The sequence below is a fragment of the Rhea americana genome, unplaced genomic scaffold, assembly GCF_003343005.1.
Source record: "Rhea americana isolate MKP2758 unplaced genomic scaffold, rheAme1 scaffold_164, whole genome shotgun sequence".
Taxonomy (NCBI): domain Eukaryota; kingdom Metazoa; phylum Chordata; class Aves; order Rheiformes; family Rheidae; genus Rhea; species Rhea americana.
The window spans coordinates 207564-219789 of NW_028185750.1; the positions used below are offsets into that span (position 1 = coordinate 207564).

Below are 12226 nucleotides of genomic sequence, written 5' to 3' on the forward strand. Positions count from 1 at the left end.
GCAAAGGCTATCCAATTAAATCATTCTGAAAATCTACTCATGTCTTGGTATGGATGTCCACATTTGAAACTGAGACAGACCAAGTGCAGCAAAAAAACTCAAAACTGGCTGCTGACACTTAAATAACAAGTTGATAAATGAAGATTAATATATTTTAATGCACCTCCTCTTTGTTTAACCAGTTAGAAACATCCAAAACAGAATTGCCTGTAAAACTGAGGACTACAGAAACCAAAAACATTTAAAGGGAGAACATTTCATCAGCTGTCTTGTCTCATTATGATCTTCAAAAAATCACAGATTAGAAAGTACATAAAATAATAAATAGTACATAAATAATTAATGGCGAGATATATTGTTTGTTTCATGATTAGACAGAAATCACCACTAGATTCTGAATGCATCTGTGAAATATTAAACTGACTTCTAACTTCCAGGATCCTAACATAGCCATTCCAGCTTTTCTGGCTAAACTACAAAGGAAACCTGAAGCTACTTAAGCGTACACACCTGTTTGTGATGCACTCATAATTCAACATTCAAAATGATCTGAAATCCATAACACAGCTACTTAATTCTTCCACTGTAAATGCTATAAATCAACAAAAAGGATTATTACATTACACTGAAATGAAACTATCTGCAATATAATTTTTCACTGACAGAGCAAGTTTAAGGAAAATGCTGGATCTATGAAATTACATTCTCCAAAACAGAATCACTGTTCTACATCCTCAACCACACAGTGCAGCTTAGTGCCATGCTGGACTTCTTATTGCCCAAGTCTTGTTCTGCACTTGCATCTCAACACTTAAGTCTTTATATAACTTTCAAATTCCTATGCACTTACCATCTCCATATCATTTGTGTCCATTTCCTTACCTGTGAGGCTTTATTTGCTCCAGAAGCATAGTGGGAAACAGCCACAATATTGAAGAGATTAAGAACAAGGACATTCCTTCCCTAGCAACCTTCAAGATACCTCAAATAGCTGCAGTGTCCTAGTTTCTTTCCTGCTATGATTCATGTGCCACAGACTGCAGGTTGACCTAAACTGCAGTCTACCAACTACCTACATTTGACACACATGATCAAGATGGGGAAGAGGTCATTAACAGATCCCTCTACTACTGAGGAGAATATTCTTTCTACAGGACTGCATGGTCAAAGGCATACTACAATATGGCATACACTCTAGCCTGCAAGCTGGAAATTATGTCATTCTGTCCCCATGCCAGTAAAAAAAAGATAAAAAAATAATAAATAAATAAAAGAGGACTATACATCAGGTGCATCTAATATCTGACATATTTTACTTTTCCCTCCATCTCCACAAAAAGTAACCAAAATCCCAGATGAAATGCCTAATCAATTAGAGTCCTTAGAATATAGTCTCTGTAGGTACCAATTAGCATGTAGCCTCATTGCCAGAGAACATCACTAGAGCTAAATACTTAACAGACTCTCCAAAGAACTAGACTTTTGTGACCACCCACCACTGAACTAGAAAAGATTTAAAGAATTCTCGTATAGGAGATACAGATATTCTTTCTTCAAGTTATGAGCTAATTCCTCTATTGGCAGGGTAATTCCATTAAGAACCACACAAAAACTGTGTGCGTGTATTTTTCTCTGATGCACCATGTCCTGCTTACTGCAGCTTGTCTGCATTACTGATTCCTGCACAGCAGAAGTACAGCCAGGGTAATATATTTACAAACTCACCAACACGTACAGCTAGCTTAGAATACAGCCACTGCCTCTCTAATTAGTAAGACTGCAAAGTTCCTAAACAGTTTCTGCAATAGCTTTCCATTTGTATCCAATCAAAAACGTTCTGCTGAGCAGAAGCAGTGCTACAAATAGCTTGAGGTGTAAGTCAGCTCCAGCTGGCATGGCTAGAAGACCAACGCCAAATATATAGCATCACAGATCAAGAGGGGGGTTTTAGTTGTTAAATATAATCAGTGTTAGGGGTTGCTTCCTCAAGCCAAACACCATTCAAATCCACCAAAGTTACAAGTCTCTCATTGTACAAAGTATAGAGCTGTGAGTTTCCACAAAACCTTTATTTGATTAAAGTGTTCAGTATTCCCAATCATATCAATTCTTCAGAAGTACTGGYAAAACCATCCAACAGAAAAACATATATGCCCTACTAGCTGTCTCCTCTCTCCCTCTCAAGCAATACATGCCTCAACGATTAGTAAGATGCAAGAGAAAAGTAACATGAATGCTCTAGCTCTGAAGTTTAACAATTCTTTTCCTGCAAATAATGCAAAAAAGACAAATTTCATTTAATGTTTAAATGAAGTTTAAATTTCAAATGATTAAAAAGTTTTTAAAAACAAATGCTATTCTTGTGATTGAAGTCCCAGTGACCATTAATAGAAAAATTTAAGCAACTGTTTGTCCTCTAAGATTTGCCCACAGAGGCTGTGGAGTCTCTATCCTTTGAGATATTCAACATCCGACTGGACAAAGCCCTTGACAACCTGCTGTAGCTGACCCTGCTCAAACAGGGTGGGTTGGACCAGATGATCTCCAGAGGTCCCTTCCAGCCTCAACTGTTTGATGATGATTCTGTAATCATTTTTTTCCATGATACTTCTGTTGACATTTGAAGCTGGTATTTTTGATATTGCTAAACCACACTGGCTACTTTGCACTTTTGCCTTTCAGTCAATTTAAACATTCATGAGCCTTCACTTAAATTCCACTTAAATGCATTTCTAAGTATGCTGCCTCAGAGACTTTTTATTTTATTTTTTTTAGAGGGAGGTAAAATTTAAAAGGTTTTGGAAGATGAGACCACTACATTCTGCAAGGATTGTGCAAAGAGCTCTTGTGCTATTGTGCAAACTTGATGTTTTAGTTGCACTGTGACTGCTGAACACAGTTATTTTTTTAAACTTCCTCTATAATCAGATACTTTGTCAAAGAACACCTTGCCAAAGGCTTTAAGTTACTAAAAGTTCCTCTAAGTTTGGGGAAGCTTTTAGCTTAGTACACTGGACCCCTGTGTCTTCTGAGCATCCTGCAGATGAGCACTTTCTATCCTATGGACAGTGCTGGCCTGATGGCTCTTAGAAGTTGTGTGCATAGAGCAAGTTTATTCAGACATGCTTTACTCTGAGCAAATAGGAGACTAAGCTTCAGGATAATCTGAATTAAGTCTAGACATGAATCATGGAAGTATTCATTCTAAGACATTTAAATAAATAGTAAGAAACCAGAGTAAGAAATCCTCTACTCTCCTAACCTAAATACAAATACTGCAACACAAAAAAATAATGTCAATCTAGGCTAAGATTCCATGATCATTGACAGGGATACTTACATATGACTTTTCAAATTATTTTCGTTACTCTGGATGACCTAGAAAAGGGCACAGGGGATATAAATCATTCATAAAGCCACAGAATGGAGAGGCAAAGCCTATAATGGTGGAGGGGGGGGAATACAAAAAGCTACTTGTGTAAGCTGAAATTAAAAACAAAACAAAAACCCTGGTCCTGGGAACAAGCCTTTGAGGGAGTAATGCCAGAAGAGATTCTGCAAGGAACAACAAACAAAGTAGAGAGGGCTGCAAGAACTTCTGCTCAAAGATGAGAAGTGCTACTCCAAACTTGATTCTTTTCCCAATTATTCACCTCCCACACCACAAAATGCAAGAAAATTACAGAAATAATCCTGTTTGTATATGTGAAACTAGAAGACACTCAGCTGAAAGTTTCCTACAAGTGAGAATATTAGTTTGGCTGGAATGTGTTCCAATAGAAAACATAATTGTAGATTCTGAGCAGCATGAACAGATCAAGAACATCATGTTGCAGGATAGAACAGTGTCCTTATAGTAGCATCTCCCTTAGACTAAGAAATTCAAAGACATTGTCAATAAACACAAAGTATGATATAAGAAAAATATAAAATGTTATTAAAACAGGTGAGTTGAAGGGGGATCAAATCTCAATGGGGTGTAAAAAAAATACAGTTGAAGGACTTCAAGAGAAACACCATGAGAAGAAAGAAATTTTGCACTACAGAAGTAAATTTATAGGAAGAAAAAGAAATGCACTTTTTCAGCTGAGGAGCAGTGCGCCAAAGAACAGGGTAGCAGACCTTGTGCTTGCAACTTTTAGAAAAATACCAGGATATGATCGATCAAGTGTACTGGAGGAAATAAGCCAGACTAATTTCTAAAGGAGGAAAATTGCCTGAAAGTGACAGGCAATAAAGACAGAAAAATTCAGAACAAGGGTTTGGGAATAGGAGGTGGATGCCTCTTCCCCTACCAAATATGTTAATATACTGTAAGGTATTCCAAATAAAGAAGCAATGCAAAACCACTGCAAAAGGAGTAAGATTTTTAAAGTTTGAAATCTTATGGTGGGCTGTATTTGCAGAGGACAATTCTTCCAAGGCCCATCTCCTTTAGAAGATTGAGTCAAGAGTTTCAAAGAAAGTCAGTTGAGGTTGTCGAGCTGTCATGGGGGCAGGGAAGAACACAAAATATGTCAGCAACCTGAAGAAAGAAAAGATCAAAGCTTCTATATATCTTTTTAAAATGTGGACAAAGACAACAGAAAAACAAAGTCTGCCTCTATGAATACACCTGTACCAAAGCATATGCCCAAGTTTTTGAAAAGAGGACCTGGAGATCTGGAGTCACATAAACTCTTACTTGTATCTTAGTAGCACTGCCATGAAGAATTTTCTCAGCCACTCTACTGCAAGACATTACTTTCAGTATGTTCAAAAGTGAATTTCCTCTGTAATGGTATACTTGCTTGAAGAAAAAGCACATCAGTCACAGGACTAACCAGCAACTTGCTGACAGCTTTAGCAACATGTACTTTTTAAAATTTCATTCATTCTTTCCACTGACTGCTTTCCAAAGTAAGAATGTGCTTTGCTCCCCAAGAACATCCTTTTCCAAGGAAGCAACTTCATAATGTAAGCTAACCATAAAAAGCTTATCTACGTGTTTGCAGTCACTCAGGTAATGCAGGAATAGTAAGGCCCTTCATTCCAAATCAAGATTACCTTTATTCTTTGCCTGTATTCTTCACATTCTTCCTCTTCATTTTTAGTTTCTTGTTCCAGCTCCTTTCCTCATCTCTTTTTCTTGCCATCTCTCATCCATCCAATCCAGTTATTTTCAGCTTGTTTCTCTATTATTCTGCCTTGTCTCAGTAATCCATTGCATCTTATCTAAGTCTGAAGCTCAGTATCTCAGCAGATAATGCCACAAAAGTGTCTATAACTGAAACACTGCAACTATGATCCTAGGCTTCTTCAGAAATAGAAGCCTCCTCTTTTTGAGATACTCTTCCTTCACAGTGCTGCAGATACAACCAATACAATCTCATCAACCCAGAGAAGCAGAATCCTGTCTACTCGCATTAGCTACTGCCCTACTCCCAATCTCCTCCCTCTGACACACCTGCAAAAACTCGCTGCTAGCCCTCAGAAGGCACAGCACCCTCAGTTACAACAGAATAGAGCTGGACATAAATCATTTCTCTAATATGACTGACCTGAGGTTGATTTGGTAAGTTATTCACAGAAAGAGGGAAAAGTTTTTTTTAATATCACTGTTTCTAAATTGTACATCTTTCAAAAACAGCAATCAAAACCAAAGAATCAGTGTTAGTACTGGAAGAATTCAGAGCAAATACATCAGAAAAAATATCACCTGCTAGGCAGTTGCTACCAAATTTGATTCAGAGATCAGTGCGAGAACCCCTGCAACAGAAAGTGAGGGGGATGTCTCTCCAGGAAAGACTACCCTGTCATCTATTTTCAACCTCAGAATATGATTACTTACTTCAAATGCACGAGAACTCTATCAAACTTGATTTTTTATTTAGGCATGAAAAGCAACAACAATTTCCATAATCAGGGTAAAAAACACAATGCCACACCATTATGACAGAGGGCAGAGCTAAGGAATTACCAGTCTTGCATTAGCAACTAAGCCCCACTATTCATGCAGTGAACAAGGCTTTGCAGTAACAAGTCCTAGTATGGCTAAGAAGAGGGGAAAAAATGCAAACAAATTTGGAGATCTGCAAACCAATATAAAATACTGTCCTAGTTCGCCGAACAGCCGTAACAGTCTTAAAAATATTTTAAATTGGCTTAGTCCTGCATCTTCTTGCCTCAGCATAACCACTCCGCATGCAAGTGCTATCAGATCTGCTGAGTGGCTTCAGACACAAAATTCATCTCTTCTCTCCAGTTAGCACAGCACAGTACCTCTACGTAAAAAGGAAAAAGATGACTTTTGCAAGCGCCAACATTGGTGGCAATGTTTAGATTGAAGACCACAGGCTAGTTCACAAGACGAATTTCATAGTGTAAGTTATCTGTCAGTCTCATCTTTACGCACTGCCCAAGATGAACATTGAATTCCACAGTGTTTTTAATTTTTAATGGGATATTGAAGTACTTAAAAAAAAAAAAAAAAAAGTTAATGCAATTATGTTTAGGTGACTGTAACACTATATTCTCTAATGTCTTTGGAAAATAAAACTGTGCTAATTAATTGACTTTGAACTTAAGAAGTTACATTCAATCTATTTTTACCTTTTGAATAGAAAAAAAAAAAAAAAAAAAAAAAAAAAAAAAAAACAAAAAACAAAAAAAAGAAAAAAAAACTCCAAGAAGCTGTCAATAAGGTATGCCAATACCCAGATGTCCTTTTAAGAACACAAAGCTTTTTCACTTTGGTCTCTTTAAATTACATAAAGAGCTATGAATTTCTTCACTCTCTTTTCATGAATAATCATGTAATCTCTAGTGTGCAACTTTACTCAGAAGAGCATGAAAACACTTTTTGTTCTTTATTTGTTAATAGAAGGCTCCCTCAATCTTTGCCACCCACCACTGTTGCCTTTGTGAGTTAGATCAACTAAATCAACCTCATACCTTGTTCTCCCTGTCAACATTAAGTAACTCATCTCTAACCTGCAAAATATAAGGTTGTGGATCAACACCAGTATCTTGGAGGCAAAAGGCTCCCCCAAAAGCCACAGTAACAAGTACTTTTAATGAGTTTGTGAAGATAAGACATAATAATAAGATGACCTCCAGGTTAGGGAGCAGAAAATGACAGCAAGCTGTTGCAACTACAGTCTAAAAGAAAACACATACTCATTTTTGAGGGAAATAAATAGACTTTGTACAATCAATAGCAGCATTCAAAATGCTCTCAGCTTTGCAAAGAGATCAATTTACAGCTAAAAAACCTCACTTTTCCACCAAAGCTCCCCCCATACACTATAGCTGCTAAAAGTAACACTTGAAATTACTATCAAGCGAAAGACTGGAGAAAAACAATTCAAGTTTGTTTACTTTGGGCCATTTACTACATTTTGTGTCTAGCCACTTCAGTTTCCTCTGATAACAGGGAACCTGTTGTTTCTCAAAGCAAATGAGAAAGAATTATTTATTTTATTAAATTATTATTTATTTAAAGAAGGTACGCTTGGAAAGTGCATAACTTTAAAGTGGGAGAGTGGACAGACCAAGACATTGAGGGCAGGTTCAAAACCAGAATAAAAAAGCAGCTACTGTATAAATTCATAGTATCATCCTAAGATGGGCAATATGGTATGAAGCCTTCCATCCCTCAGTGAGAAGTTATGACCAAATTGAGATGAGAGTCTTTGTGTGTKCAATGACCTGCTCAGCCATTGATATAAATTTGTGACCATATCACAACACCATCATTAATACAAGATACCACAGAAAACAGAACAAGGACTAAAGGGATATAGGCACCAGACTCTTCTTGAGCACACAAGAAACAAAAGTAACAACAACAAACCCCCTGCCCAACCAGCTTGTTTTTTAATGCCTAAAATGTACTTTGTTAGTGATAAAATGATGCCAACTTCTAATGCTGTCAGTCTAGCTTCTTCCACAGTTCTAATGACATTCAACTCTAAACATTTGAAAGTTCTGTGTTAATAAAACATCTATATACTTTTTAAGTACAGAATGTTTTGTGCACTGAAGTGGTACTTGCTTCTGCTGTTCAGAGTTCTTCTGTGCACTTTGCATGTCACCTTTATTGTGGAAACAAACATCACTATATTGATGATTGAGCCTTCTCAGTAATATTTGGAAAGTTCTCAAATGCAACAGAACATTTAGAAGCCAACTAGAACTATTTTTAAAAGTTAGTTCATCTTAATTAATTCCTGGAATATAGTAAAGAAAATAACAAGGAAAAAGAATATTTTTCCAAAGGCTTTTTGTTTAAGAGAAATAAAAATGAAATAATTAAACTTAACTAACACTTTTTCATTTAGAGTTTTCCTCAGAAGCATTTGCAACTCATATACTGCACAACCAGGAACAGAATGCCAGAACCAGAGTAGAACCCTAACACAAGAAAATCTAGTTCCTGGAATTCAAAGGACAAATGCTAACAGACAGTTCCACGTTTTACTGAGACAATATTTGCAAGTTAAATTTAGAATAATGATTTCTGCAGGCACTCAAGTGTTTGCTTTAAATTTTTTAGAAACTGCAAATTATAACTTGGCAGGTTGTAAACTGACCCAGCATGTGCCTTCTGTAAACCAAATCATATTGTGTCCTATTACTCTGCAAATCTGTCAGGAAAAAAATAATGTATTTCAACACATGGTTTCAGACAAGTGACAGAAACATTCCACTTATCTCTGTGCTGAGAACAAAACTTAAGTATAGTGGTTTTTCTTCTTGGAATATCATCATAAAAACTAAAAGCTAGTAAAGGAATCAAGATTATCTCCATGGGAGGATCAGCATAGTTTTCTGAATAAGCCTATTTACGTGACTACATTAATTCACCAGGCCAGCTCATTTTCAAAGTGGCCATGGTAAGTATTTTCCATTTACCATGGGCAGAATATACGACATTTCTAGACTCTCTGATCTCGTTCTTAATACTGCAACTAGATACTTAAAGCATGCAAGTATCACCCAAGCTGTTTTGTGGAAGCAGCTGGCAACTGGTGCAAGTCCACTAGCACTGTCTCTGCAGCCACTCAAAAGGTTTCTTGCAATACCACAAACAGTAAGTTGAATGAAACTGCTCAGAGGTTACAAACCAAAGAAATCAACTCCTCCATCTGCCGGTAAACAGACAGTACTACTCAATGCTCCATTTTTAACCTCTAAGAGGTAGTAATTTTCAGGTTGGATTTAATAGCAGGGACTAGAACATACTACTTAGTAACCTCCATTTTGATTGCAGTATCAAACTGCAACGTGCTTTTATATGGAGGAAAAAAATGCCATCTGAGCAAAGCTATACACACATACACACATGTATGTGTACATATACGTGTGTGTGYGTGTGTGTGTGTATAAGAACTTTGCAACACTTTAGAAACATTATATCTCCAATCTGAGGTAGATGCAAATTTTACATGGTTTGCGTTTAGAAAAAACCTCAACCTCGAAAGACTTAAGTGACTTGACCAATGCCACAGAAAAATCGGCACAAATTTTAATGTTATAAATGCTGCTTCTTGTAATCAACGACACACATTTAGGGCTTCACTGCATAAGCTTTCCAACAATAACTTCAAAGTCAGCCATAGCAACCTACTAGTATGTCATGCTCACCGCTCAGGTCTGTTAGCAATTTGTAGTCTCTGGCAGAGTTTTTTTGTTACAGGGAAGAACAGCAYACATCCTGAGAAGCTTTGTACTATTGATCACTGCCTTTGCAGGCTCTCCAAAATTATTTTCTAGCACCACTGTTGGGGGAAAGAAGAAGCAACTGCTCCTTTTGTCAGGATTTTGCCAGTTTTTTGTTACCTAGCAAAAGCACATGGGAAGCTGATACACTGACAGGCAATTGCCTTTCAACAGATGGAAGCATTCAACCCTTGAGATTTTTCTTCAGAATAGCCTGGCATAGCAAAGTATTTTTGGTACCAAATTACATTCAAAGTAGCAATGGGTGACAYCCCAAGACCACCTGGGACTGGTACTTCTGATAAAGTAGTCCCATATCCCAGCAAATATGTCGGAAGAAAAAGGAGATCTTTATGCTTACAGCAGCACTCTTAAGTGTAGTCTTCCTTTATAAGAAGGCCCTATCCTCTCTGCTCCCTTATGTCGAGCTCATTTAATGATCAAAAAATCAAACGGAGACCTGTAAGACAGAGAAGAAAACAAGTGATTTCTCAAAGGGCACTGTATTCAGGCACCATGGGTTACCTGAAAAACAGTTCCAAATACCCAGCTAGCCATTAGTTCTGACAACTAATGTGCAGGCTATATTCCAGAATGATATTGCAAGCAAAACCCCACAGTTACAAAGCTACAAAATCACCAACTACTCAATGGGTAGAGAGGGGTTTGTTAGAAATAGCTTATTAAATAGCAGTTGATTCCAGAAGAAATACGTATTTTTTTCAAGCGTGTATCATACACCACAATGGTTCCTTAAAAGTAAGTTTTGGCTATCCTATTTACTCAGAAATGTAAAATTGCGTATAAAGACTAGCAAATTACTTTTTACTATAAAGCAACATTAAAATTAAACTTTTGGAAGTGAATGCTCTAGACAGACAATACTCCACATTGTAGTTCTATGAACTAAAATGGAGTTTTCTGTCAGGAGAGTAGGCAACTTTATCACACTTAGTGAAAGAAAGTTCTGCCTCACAGTACATGCAGATTCTCCTCTAGAAGAAATCCACTTTACATGCTTATAAAGTCCTCAAAGAAAGGCAAGGTGCAGAGGCTAGATGTGACAAGTTAGAATTCTGCAAGGTAGTCTGAGGTTAGATGTTCGAATCTTGCTAAAACATGCACACACAAAACCGCATAATTTGACAAAGATATTCTACAGCCTAGCAATCAATAACTCATAAGGTGCTTCAGGGATGTTCTAACCCTGCCTCTAACAATGATAAGAGACATATATTCAGGTGTCTATTACCAGAGGAGAAGTGCAAATCAAAAGACCACCTAATTTTCATATGAAAACATTTCARAATTTCTCAGAAGATAGCAAGTTCCATTCCTACACTAAGGGCAAGGGCAACATAGAGAGGACTAGCCCACGAGGTCCAGCAACACCATTGTTGTTAGGGTTAAGAACTGCTTGTTATACACAATACAGAAATTCAAAGCCTGATCTGAAAGAAGTTCACCTACTTATAAAATGAGATGTCTAAAGTCAGCATTATTTCCAATTAGTCTCTCCTCTTTTCTTTTCTTTTTCTTTTCTTTGTGGCGGGGGGACAGAGGAGGAGAAGCAGGAAACAGAAGGGATAGCCTTCCCAATCATTTAACGACCTCAAGTCATGAAAAATCGGTGCTCTCTAGTTCAATCTTTCAGCAACACAAAAGAAAGCTATTTCTGCCTCCTCTTTGATTCGTGAAGATAGAGTGATGCTGCAAAGCTTTCTCTAAACAACCTAACCATCTCCAGGACTACAGCCCCTGCGCCCTTTCCCCTTTAAAAACAGCAACATCCCCAATTCCTCTTTTCCTGCAAAAGCACTTCATGAACTAGCATCATGTGCATGAAAGTCCCCCTGTAAGCTCAACAGTAGTGGTACTTGAAAAAGTACCCAACATTGGGTACTGAAGCTCCCAACATTGCTAATGAGACCAGTTTAGCTGCTACCATCATACGATCTGAGAATATCCAGCAAAATTTCAATATCAAAAGTGATTGATTTGTTGAAGTCAACATGGCACAAAACCTTGGCCATGCAGAGAATTTTAGAAAGAAATAAGTTTTGCTTCCTGCTATTTCTAAGTGGAAAAGAGCCCTCTCTTTAATATATGATCACTGAACAGCCACTGCTGGCTTTATAATCTCATCACTTTGATAAGGTGAGCAGAATGTCCAAATTTCAGTGCAAAGATGTAAAAAAAACCTGAAGTGGATTTCTGAGATACAGAATAAAAATAGAATACATAATATTGCTGCTTACCCCATCACCATGATTTTATTTCTTGCTTATTTTTAGGACTAGAAAAAACATAGGTACATACAAACAGCTGACTACAGACAATGTGTATGTAGAGAAACTAATTCTTCACATTACCAAAATCATGATACTAATTTAGGCCTCAAAGAATTCTGAGTCCTAAAAGCCTTTGGCCACATGCATGTGCAAAGGCACAAGTCCCGACACATTAGAATGCCAGCCCATTGTTTTCAGACCACTGCTAGAGTCAGTCCACCCTGAAGCACTCA

The 12226-nt window shown here is 37.3% G+C and overlaps 1 protein-coding gene across 8 annotated transcripts in view; it reads right to left on the reverse strand.

The window, feature by feature from the left end:
* Window positions 1-12226, reverse strand: part of STRBP (spermatid perinuclear RNA binding protein) — a 68373-nt gene that overhangs the window by 41585 nt on the left and 14562 nt on the right. For 2 of the 8 annotated variants that reach the window (XM_085300450.1, XM_085300448.1), the window contains exon 1: window positions 10064-10157. The exons of the other annotated variants lie outside the window; for them this stretch is intronic. The gene's annotated coding sequence lies outside the window, so the exon portion shown is untranslated. Of the gene's footprint in view, window positions 1-10063; window positions 10158-12226 lie in introns of those variants that run through there. 8 annotated transcript variants of the gene reach the window in all.